The following is a 12,322-nucleotide window of genomic DNA, read 5'->3' on the forward strand; positions in this document are numbered from 1 at the left end:
GTGTAAGGAACCACAAAGACGCCCATGCACTATGGTCGGACGTTTGTGCACTCCATGAGGGAACCAAGAGTGAGCGTGAGGAACGCTATCATCTTGTGATTAAAAAGCTAAATTCTTTTGAGATGTTTCCCAAAGAAAGTGCTAATGAGATGTATTCTCGATTAAATGTTCTTGTAGAGGAAGTCAATGGGCTTGGACTCACTCAAATGTTACCATCCGACGTTGTGAGAAAAATCTTGAGTGTCCTCCCCATTGACAAATATGGGCACATTGTGACCGTGCTACATCAAGGTGATCTTTCCGCCGCTACACCGACACAAATCTTGGGAAAGATCAATGCTCATGAGATGTACATGCACATCACACCACAAGATGGCTCATCCTCTACAAAGAAGAAAGAGAAAGACTTAGCATTCAAAGCTAGCCAAGACAAGGGCAAAGCAAGACTTGAGTATGAGAGCTCAAGTGATGAAGATGATGAAGAAAGCCTTGCCCTCATGGTGAAAAAGACCACCAAGATGCTAAAAAGGCTAAACAAGAGTGGCATCAAGTTTGATGGCAAAAAGAAGAAGTTCTTCACTAGCTCAAGAAGAAAGCCAATCTTCGAGATGGATTGCTACAATTGTGGCAAACTTGGTCATCTAGCTCATCAATGCACAAAGCCCAAGAAAGACAAGTTCAAGAACAAGGGCAAGAAAGATGATTCAAGTGATGAAGATGAAAAGAAGAAGAACAAGCCATACAAGAAGAGAGATGGCAAAAAGAGGGAGTTCTACAAGAAGAAGAAGAGTGGCAAGGTCTATATTGTCGGTGATTGGCTCACGGACATTGATTCATCAAGTGGATCATCCGATGATGATAGTGACGATGAAAAGGTGGCCGCCATTGCTATTGATCTTGCATCTTCACCACCACCATCGCCATCATCCTCTACACACCTATGCCTTATGGCCAAAGGTGAACGCAAGGTAACTAAGAGTGATGATAGTAGTGATGATGAACATGCTAGTGATGATGATAGTGATAGCGATGATGATGACTCACCTACTTATGATGATCTTGTCAAAATACTAAGAAAATATACTAAGATCATTAGAAAGAGTAGAGCTACAAATGAAAAGCTTGATACTAAAAATGATTCACTCTTAGCTAAGTGTGATACATTAGAAAAGGCTAATGATGAGCTCAAGGAAACAAATGATTCTATATCATCCAAACTCAAGGAGCTCAAATCTTCTAAGAAAGAGCTTAAAGATAAAAATGATAAACTTGAGTGGGTACACAATGAGCTTATCACTAGTCACAATAAGCTAAAAGATGAATATGCAACTCTAAAGATCAATTATGATACCCTTATTATTGCACAAGAATTCTTACCAAATGAGCCACATGATGCTACTAACCATGTTGTTAAGATTGATATAGCTACCTCATGTGATGATTTAATTGATGAAAGCATTGAGCATGGATCTAGTAGCAAGGGCAAGCAAGTGGTTGAATGCAATGACTATAATGAGTATGTCAAGCTCAAGAGTAACAATGAGAAGCTCATGAAAGATCTTGAAGAGATGAAAAGTCACAACACCATTGTGCTAGAAACTCTTGATCATGACAAAGAGGTAATCCTTGAGAATGAGAAGTTAAAAGAAGAAATCAAGAAACTCAAGGAGGAGAAGAACAATGATATTCTCAAGGAAGAGAACAAGAAGCTCAAGATGGAGAAAGAGCATCTCAAGGTGGGATTGAGCAAGTTTGCTAGAGGCAAGCATCTCCAAAGTGAGCTACTCATGAATACCGTCATGAAGATGGATAGAAGTGGCATTGGATATATGACAAGTGTAGAGAAGAAGAAGGCTCAAGCTCAACACCAACAATCAAAGCCAAAGCCAAAGCCAAAGAGATGTTTTGAATGTGGACAAGAAGGCCATTTTGCTCATGAGTGTCAAACTCCACCACCACAACCCTTGCCCAAGCATGCTAGACCCTTTGCTTTCAATGCTCACTACATGCTTAGAAAAGATTCGAGTGGAAAGATGAAAGTCATGTTCTTATGTTCCCCCAACAAGAGTAGGCCTAAGAAAATTTGGGTGGCTAAGTCACTTGTTGAGAAGGTGAAGGGCCCTCAACAAGCTTGGATCCCTAAAGCTTGAATCTCTTGTGTGTAGGTGAACTACAAGACCGGTGGAAGTCATTGGGTTATTGATAGTGGTTGCACTCAACATATGACCGGTGATCCTCGTATGTTCACCTCACTAGATGAAGAGGTAGATGGACAAGAGAAAATAACATTTGGAGATAATTCAAAGGGCAAGGTCAAAGGATTGGGCAAAGTGGCAATATCAAATGATCATTCCATCTCAAATGTGCTCTATGTTGCTTCATTGAGTTTCAACTTGCTATCCGTTGGTCAATTGTGTGATCTTGGCTTCCAATGCTTGTTCACCGAGAAGGAGGTGGTTGTATCTAAGGTAGATGACAATCAAGTGATATTCAATGGATTTAGATACAACAACTTATATCTAGTTGACTTCACCTCCGAAGATGCAAACTTGAAGACTTGCCTATTCACCAAAACAACACTTGGGTGGCTATGGCATAGAAGACTTGCTCATATTGGGATGAGCTCACTCAAGAAGCTTATGAAGAATGATTTGGTGAGAGAGTTGAAGGATGTGAAGTTTGAGAAGGACAAGCTTTGTAGTGCATGTCAAGCCGGCAAGCAAGTTGCAAACACTCATCCAACCAAAGCTTTCATGTCAACCACAAGAGTGCTAGAACTCCTACACATGGATTTATTCGGACCAACAACATATAAGAGTTTGGGAGGAAATCTCTATTGTCTTGTGATTGTGGATGACTATTCAAGATATACATGGGTGTTCTTCCTTCATGACAAATCCAAAGTTGCATCTTGTTTCAAGAAGTTTGCCAAGAGAGCACAAAATGAATTTGAAGTGAAGCTCAAGAAGATAAGAAGTGACAATGGCAAAGAGTTTGACAACACAAACATAGAAGCTTATTGTGATGAAGTTGGAATCAAACATGAAGTCTCCACAACCTATACTCCTCAACAAAATGGTGTAGTTGAGAGGAAGAACCGGACATTGATCACTCTTGCAAGGACAATGCTAGATGAGTACAACACCCCCGAAGCTCTATGGGTGGAAGCAATCAACACCGCATGTTATGCATCCAACCACCTATTTCTTCAAAAGTTCCTTGTCAAGACACCATATGAGTTGCTCAATGGGAAGAAGCCGGACGTCTCCTTCTTTAGGGTGTTTGGTTGCAAGTGCTACATCTACAAGAAGCGGCAACACCTAGAGAAGTTTCAAAGGCGTTGTGATATAGGTTTTCTTGTTGGTTACTCATTGAAGTCCAAAGCATATAGAGTATTTAATCATGCCACCGGCTTGGTTGAAGAAACATATGATGTGGAATTTGATGAATCTAACGGCTCCTAAGGAGCACATGAGAATCTTGATGATGTAGGTGATGAACCATTGAGGGAGGCTATGAAGAATATTCCGGTGGGAGACATCAAGCCAAAAGATGATGAAGATGATGTACAAGTCATTAACCAACCCTCTTCATCAAATGTACCACAAGATGGTGATAAAGTTGGAAGAGTAGAAAATGAAGATACTCATATCTCCCATGAGCAAATGGTGGTACAAGCACAAGATGTTGATGCTCCACAACCTCCTCCTCAAGTGGTCAATAGAAGAAATACACCTCTCCTACAAGATCATCCACAAGATCTCATCATAGGGAGTCCAACAAAGGGGGTGATGACTAGATCTCAAAAACTTACCTCATTTATTGCTCATCACTCTTTTGTCTCTTGCTATGAGCCTACCAAGGTAGAAGAAGCTCTAAAAGATCCGGATTGGATCAATGCCATGCATGAAGAGTTGAACAACTTCACTCGCAATGAAGTATGGAATCTTGAAGAGCGACCAAAAGGAGCAAGAGTGATTGGAACAAAGTGGGTGTTCCGCAACAAGCAAGATGATCAAGGTGTTGTTGTGAGGAACAAGGCAAGACTAGTGGCAAAGGGGTTCTCTCAAGTTAAAGGTTTAGATTTTGGAGAAACCTTTGCACCGGTTGCAAGATTAGAAGCCATCCATATCCTTCTTGCATATGCATCACATCATGAAATGAAACTATATCAAATGGATGTGAAAAGTGCATTCTTAAATGGCTTTATTAATGAACTAGTCTATGTTGATCAACCTCCCGAGTTTGAAGACCCTAGATATCCTAATCATGTTTATAGGTTGTCCAAGGCATTATATGGGCTTAAGCAAGCCCCAAGAGCTTGGTATGAGCACCTTCGGGATTTCCTTATTGAGAAGGGCTTCACCATTGGGAAGGTCGACACCACACTATTCACCAAGAAGCTTGATGGGCATATCTTCATTTGTCAAGTATATGTTGATGATATTATCTTTGGATCATCAAATGAAGACTCATGCAAAGAATTTGGTGAATTGATGTCTAAGGAGTTCGAGATGTCAATGATTGGTGAGCTTACATTCTTTCTTGGTTTTCAAGTCAAGCAAATGAAAGAAGGCATCTTCATCTCTCAAGAGAAATACACAAAAGATCTTCTCAAGAGATTCAAGATGGATGAATGTAAGCCAATCAAGACCCCAATGCCTACCAATGGACATCTCGACCTAGATGAGGGAGGTAACTCGGTTGATCAAACTCTCTACCGTTCTCTGATTGGTAGCTTGTTATATTTAACCGCATCTAGGCCCGACATCATGTTTAGTGTGTGTATGTGTGCTAGGTTTCAAGCTAGTCCTAAGGAAACACATTTAATTGCCGTAAAAAGAATCCTTAGGTATCTTAAGCACACGCCAAGCATTGGCCTTTGGTATCCCAAAGGAGCTTTATTTGAATTAATTGGCTATTCCGATTCGGATTACGCCGGATGCAAAGTTGATAGAAAGAGCACATCCGGAGGATGCCATTTGCTTGGTAGATCACTTGTGTCTTGGTCCTCCAAGAAACAAAATAGTGTGGCTTTGTCCACCGCCGAAGCGGAATACATTGCCGCGGGTGCTTGTTGTGCACAAATATTATACATGAAACAAACTTTACTAGACTATGGAGTAGTTCTAGAGAAAGTACCTCTTTTGTGCGACAATGAAAGTGCGGTAAAACTTGCTAATAATCCGGTTCAACACTCTCGCACCAAGCATATAGATATCCGCCATCACTTTCTAAGAGATCATGTAGCTAAAAATGATATATCACTAGAAGGTGTAAGATCCGAAGATCAATTAGCGGATATCTTCACTAAACCGCTAGATGAGGCTACATTTTGTAGATTGCGAAATGAGCTCAATGTACTTGATTTTAGTAACTTCACCAAAAATTGAGCTTGTGTTGTCCCTTGCATTCATTGTAATATACAACATGTTTAATTTGTGGAAATGCATATAGGGCTTGTCTAACATGGTTAAGATAACCGCCGAAAAGCGTGTGAAGAAGCTTAACCTTGGATCAAACTTGACAAGCAACTAGATTTACTTTCAAGTATTACATATGCATGAATGTTGTTTTGTCGTTTTGTTCCATTTGCTCTCTTGTTGCCTATTTTCTTAAAAAGAATTATAGCCTAAGGCAAGATATTTTGAAAAATATGAGGGTTTGAAAGAGGTCACTCACATCAGTCCCAATTGGTGTTTATTTGGATCTTTTTCAAGTTGGGACTTGATTGGGAACAGGCAGCGCGAAGGAAGTTTGAAGATTTGCTGGAAAAGGTGCACCGGACGCTGCTGTCCAGTGTCCGGTCAGTTCACAGGAGGTGAACTGCTGTTGAAGGAGTGACCGGACGCTGCGTCTGTGCGTCCGGTCAGAAAGGGTTCAGCGTCCGGTCAATCGGAGGAAGATCAAATTGTACTAACCGGACCCTGCCTGCGTCCGATCATGGACCACCAGACGCGTCCGGTCGCGATTCCAGAGGATTTGGACCTCTCTGGAATCGACCGGACGCTATGTGGTAGCGTCCGGTCGCTACCACCGGAGCGTCCGGTCAGTGGATTTCGCGCGTCTTCAGGACCCTTTTTCGGTTTCCTTTTCTGTCACGGTTTGGGGGATTATTTATACGGGCCTTCGAGTTTTTCTTCCCTGGCCTAACCAGCGCCGCCGTGACCCACGCCCAAGTCGCCGCCGCAGCCCGAGCCGCCGCACGGTTGCGCCGCCGTCTCCTCGCGCCTCACCTCGCACCCGCGCCTCTGTGCCCCTGCCTAGCCGCGCCGCCGTAGCCTCCCCGAGCCCGCAGCCGAGCCTCGCGCCCTGGCCTAGCGCGCCACCGAGCCCCGCGCCAGCTCATCTCGGAGCACCGCCATCCCGCGCGCCACCACGCCTGCTCAGCTCCTCGCCGGCCTCCTCGCGCCCAAGCTCGTCGTTCCACCGTTGCCAAGGCTGCAAATCTTCGCCAAGTGCTCTTGCCCTATCCTCCCATTGTTTGGTAAGGCGAGTTTTGCGTTTCAATCTTGATCTCCAATTGTGACCTAGATCAATTCTAAATGCACTGATTCCCCATTGCATTCAGGGCATTTGACCTAACCCTAGCCCGGTTCCGAGGATCCCCCGCGTGATATCTTATCTCTTCTCGGATCGCTGATCGTCAGGTAGAAAGCCACTCGATTCAAGTTCGCATCTACATTGCTTTCTCTGCTAGGGTTTCGCATCTATTAGACATATGGTATTTATTTGTATATCCATCTATTCTATCGTGCAGCGAGTCGGTTCCGTTGTGTTTTGTCCGGCAGTTGGCAGTCAACTCGGAGCCAAGCTCGTGAGTAAGGATCGAGGCCAAGCCTCGAAAGTGGTAGTTTGACAGTTGATCTTCATCAGCGGTAGGTCACCATCTTGTCAGTTCAGATGGCTCACACCAAGAATGTTGGTGGTGGCCCAGGTGATGATGATAGGAGGCCCCCGCCTCGCCAGCCAGCCGGATCTAAAGGCAAGTCAACCAAGCAGTTGACATCCAAGAAGCGCAAGTACCTCGATGCAGAGACAGCGAGAGCAGCAGCTGTTGCAGAGGCCGCAGAGCGTGCCGAGAGAGGTGGTACCCGCAGCGGAGTTGTCATTGCAGATCAGCCAGTTTCACCCGCAGTCAGAGCTGCTATTGAGGAGGTTGAGCGTCATCACGGTAGTCCAGCCGGGACTGCCACGCTTGCAGGACGACGGGTTGCCATTGAGGAGGGTCCATCAGCACAGCAGCAGCCCCCACCAGTAGAGCCTCAGCCAGCCCAGGAGACTCAGGAGAGTCAGGAGACCGAGCCGGCACCTCAGCTACGCCGCTCGAGTCGTACCAGTGCTGCAGTTCCACCGAGGCCAGTTACACAGCGCAGGGGTTCACGCCCTCCGCCTAGACCATAGGGTCCGCCTCCAGTGGTTCACCTCGACTTGAGGGCCGCTACAGCCAGGCAGGTTCAGCAACTGCGGTTTGTTGAGTTTGAGGTTTGGTTTCCTCCGAGGAGGGATGAGAGAGCAGCTGAGGGGTTCTACACGCCACTACAGGAGGATTTCTACAATGTATATCTCAACAGTGGGGCAGTGTTCAGATCACAGAGGGTCTGTCAGATAGAGTCCATTGTGGCAGCAGCCGGAGAGGGCATTCGGCAATACTTGTCATATTTGCTAGGACTGTCAGATCTGATTGGACGGACAGGGATATATGTACCTTCTTGGGTCCGTCAGTTTTATGCCTCGCTCTACATCGATCCTCATCACAGATTCATTCACTTTGCCTTCAACGGCAAAGACTACAGAGTGACTAGTGGCAGAGCCAGGGAGATACTGAGACTATAGGAGCAGCCTGTAAAGATGCATGAGGTTTGCTATGGACAGCAGGGGCCTCCCAGGCATCCTCATGGAGAGCAGGTGCCCCCTACAGATTTAGTGCGGCATTGCTTCAAGGAGCCTTTTGGTGAGGGGTCGAGCAGGAACCCCAGTGACTTGACTCCTATAGCGAGGATACTAGAGGCCATCATCAGGAGGACATTGCTTCCCAGGTTGGGATACAGGGAGGGCCTGACTCGCTTACAGCTCTGGCTTCTCAATGCCATCATGCAGATGACAGTGTTTGACATCTGGGACCTCCTTCTTTCAGAGATGGAGGATACTATAGCTGAGGGATTCAAGGGTCGCAGGCAGCTTCCCTATGCTCACTGGATCACGTTCCTCATCCGTAGAGTTGTGATTGATAAGCCCCCTGGCATGATGGATGAGTATACAGGTGCCACTACAGAGTTCCCAGCTTACAACCTATCATAGAGGATCAGACACACCACTCCTCCGGCACCCAGATAGCCTAGCCGTCGTCCCGACGTGCCAGAGTCCACAGCTCAGCAGGATGAGATCATCAGAGGGATTGCAGCCACTGAGGAGGAGGAGCTAGAGGCACAGCAGGAGGTGAGTGAGTACAGTGATAGCTCCGACGACGACTACCAGCCTATACCTCAGATGCCTCCACGCAGACACGATGCAGAGGCAGGTAGCTCCAATTCTGCTCCACCTGCTCCACAGACAGACCCCGCTCTCATTGCTATTCTTGAGCGGATGTAGTAGGATCAGACACGACAGGCACAGGAGACAACTACAAACTTCGCATAGTTTCAGGCTCGTCAGGACGAATTTCAGCGGCAGCAGCAGCTCCTTCAGCACCAGCAGTTACTTATGCAGCAGCAGCTCATGGGATTCATGCAGCATGTAGTGACAGCCATTGGGATCCCACTGCCACAGACTTCGCCCCAGCTTGCACAGCCTCCAACCACTTCGACGACTCCAGCAGTACAGCCCATCGGGTTTCAGAGTCAGGGACAGCCTCCAGCTTAGTTTCCGTCACCTCCTATACAGGTGTCCCAGTGGTTAGCCTCACCTGGTGTAGCCCTGTAGTTCACTCCTTATCACATGGGTTTCTCACCAGAGCAGACTTCCTCACTATTTGTGCCTAAGTCGTCCGTCTCTAGGAGTCTTGGAGCATCATTCAGTGAGTTGACCGGCATGCCTACTCCGCCTCACATGCATACTGCCGGTCCGTCTACAGCAGCTCCAGCTATCATGACTACTCAGAGGCTCCCCTCATCTGTTGCCTCGTCAGATCCTACGACAGACATACTTGTAGCTTCACAGGCAGCACCAGCCCCAGCTCAGACCCAGACCGCTTCAGCGACACTTCCTGCTTCAGAGGGTCAGTCAGTTCAGAGCTCAGGGTCAGATGATGATGGCGCCTAGTTCCATCTTGCTCCACGTACTTCAGCGCCCGACTCGTCCGCTGCAGCCCCGCCGACCGACCCTTAGGTTTTGGTGTTTGACGCCAAAGGGGGAGAGGGTTTGAGTATGTAGACTTAGGGGGAGCGAGTTTTAGGGGGAGCTAGTTATCTAGTATTAGCTTATTATATACATTTGGAGTTTTATTTGTGTGATACACTATTACTTATGTATTCGTGTGTCTACTTTCATGCATACTTTTATATATATGTGATAGTGCTATCTACGTGGTTGTGATATTTGACATGTGTGACTTCTACTTTACTTTATCTATATGTCATATCACCTATGTAATGCTCATTTGTTTTTGCTTCCGCGTTTACACTTCGAAGCAAATGAGCTTTATTTATTTGTACTCATGCTTAATTCATATTCTTTGAGTACATTGTGTTGGCTTGGGTCATATAAGCGTGACTAACTCTTTTGTTCTTATTGATAAAAGCTTATATGAACCAAGCCCGTCTAAAACCTCACTCCATAACATACTCGAGGTGGTATTGTCATCAATCACCAAAAAGGGGGAGATTGAAAGCATCTAGGCCCCTAGTTGGATTTTGGTGATTAATGTCAATACAAGATTACTATGACTAACGTGTGTTTTGCAGAGACAATTAAGTTAGGTCATGGTAATGGAGATCGATTGGGCAATCGAGGTTGTCATGCCCCTACGATGGAAATCGTTTTGGTTTTCAAAGGATGGACGACAAGGTTAAGGATAACTAGTTCTAAGTGTTAATTGGAGTTGAAGAGACACTTAGAGTAGTTTAGGACTTTGTTTTTTCCTTTGGCCGTACTATGAAGCGAGGTATGAACGGGTAGCTTGACCTAGTTGAGTCTAGTGAGTTAGGTGTGGTGCACACTTGTTAAAACTAGCTCTAGGTAGCTCCTATGAATGCCTAAGATCTTTTGGAGCAAACTTCATTCACATATGTTCGGAAGTTGGAAGTGAATGGAGGGTCAAACACTGACCGGACGCTGGCTCCGGTGCGACCGGACGCTGGCCGCAGGGTCCGGTCAGTTCATTTGACCGTGAAGATCAAGTCTGGTGTGACCGGACGCTGGGAGGTCATGTGACCGGACGCTGAGGGCCAGCGTCCGGTCGACTCCAGTAAGGGTCCAGACTTGGGAAAGAGTGACCGGACGCGTCCGGTCAGTGTGACCGGACCCTGTGTATCCAGCGTCCGGTCATTTACAGTAAGCATCCAAGAGCGACCGGACGCGTCTGGTCGGTACTGACCGGACCCTAACAGCGTCCGGTCATCACTTGAAAACTGGTTCACGGGTTGAACTGACCGGAGCGTCCGGTCATCACAACCGGAGCGTCCGGTCATCCCACAGAGGCTCATAACGGTTCGTTTTTCAGGCTGGCTTATAAATAGAAGCTCCACTCGTGAGTGGAGTATCTTTTGCTCATTCCAACAGCTGAGAAACACATTTGTGAGTGCCAAGAAGAGCAAGGTCCTAGTGAGGTGTTTGTGATTTGAGAATCCAAGAGAGTAGCCTCACTAGCAAATCAAGAGTAGCAAAGTGTGCATCCATCTTCTCATTAGGCTTCGCGTGGTCAAGTGAGAGTTCGTGCTTGTTACTCTTGGTGATCGCCATCACCTAGACGGCTTGGTGGTAATTGGGAGTTTGGTGTTCACCCGGCGGAGCTTGTGGGTGACCCAACTCAAGTTGTGAGCGGCTTTGGGTGATTCGCCGCGACGGAGTGTCGAAGAATCAACCCGTAGAGAGCACTTGATCCTTGCGCGGATCAAGGGGGAGCTACACCCTTGCGCGGGTGCTCCAACGAGGACTAGTGGGGAGTGGCGACTCTCCGATACCTCGGCAAAACATCGCCGCGTTCCTTTCTCTCTCTATTTACTTTGAGCACTTACTTTGAGCATTTACTTTGAGCAATTCAATACTTGTTTTTACTTCCATAAGAATTGCTTGCTAGAGTAAGTTTGGAACTTAGGTTGAGAGGTTGTTGTGCATTAGTTTGATATAAACACTTTTCTAGGCACAAGGGGTTAATTGGGCTATCCGTAGGATTTGATTATTGCAAGAAAATTTAGAATTAGCCCAATTCACCCCCCCCTCTTGGGCATCTTGATCCTTTCAGATTACATAGGAAGAATCCTAGTTAGACTAGGTCTTTTTCCTTCCTTGTGAGGTATCTCGTGGGTCCTGTATCGACAAGCCCCCGAGCACTTCATGGTTGAGCTCTGGAAGTGTCATCTTGTTCCTTCAGGTCTTGCCGAGCAGGAACAAGCATCATTCGAATGTTTTCTTGAGTGAAACCATGTAGCGCTTCTTGGGATCTTTGAGTGGTGTGTGCTTTTTAAAGAAAAAAGTATTCCCATCTGGGTGTAGCCCCCGAGCCTCTTGCTATTTGGAACAAGGAGCTGGAGGGTCTTGTCTTGAAATTGCTCTGATTCTTCGTCGAAGGGCTTCCGAGCATACATCCGGGTTCTTTATCAAAAAGAACTCGGATATAGCTCGGTCCAGATTCTTTTTATCGTGAGTCCTTGAAGAGGTTTGCCTTGAAGAAGTCTTCTTGGTGACGTGCGCTTTTTTCAAGGAAAAAAGTGCACTCACTGAGTGTAGCCCCCGAGCCTCTTGCTATTTGGAACAAGGAGTTGGAGGGTCTTGAATCTTACGTTGTTCAAAAGCGCTAAAAAACCTCTTCTGTCGCAGCCCCCGAGTGTATATTTTGGTTCTTTTACCCAAAAAGAACTCGGGTGCAGGGTCTTGGCATATTCTCTAGTAGTCTGCTATTGTCAGATGTGGTTGTATGGTAGTGGTTGAGTGTAAATGCCGTTTGTTCACGAGTTGTACAGTGTTGGCATATCCTTTCGAATATGCTTGTCCTTTGAGTACTATTCCTTCATGCCTGAGTCCTCTTTCATTGAATTATGTCTTTTCACTGTGCCCTTTGTTATGTTTGTTTCTGTTGGTGCTCCTGGTCCATGTGCACCGCTTCTTTGGTCTATAAATATCCTCCTGGTGTGCTATTTTGATTCATCGAGCATTTTGTTGCATG

The sequence above is a fragment of the Miscanthus floridulus genome, chromosome 12 (genome assembly GCF_019320115.1).
Source record: "Miscanthus floridulus cultivar M001 chromosome 12, ASM1932011v1, whole genome shotgun sequence".
Taxonomy (NCBI): Eukaryota; Viridiplantae; Streptophyta; class Magnoliopsida; order Poales; family Poaceae; genus Miscanthus; species Miscanthus floridulus.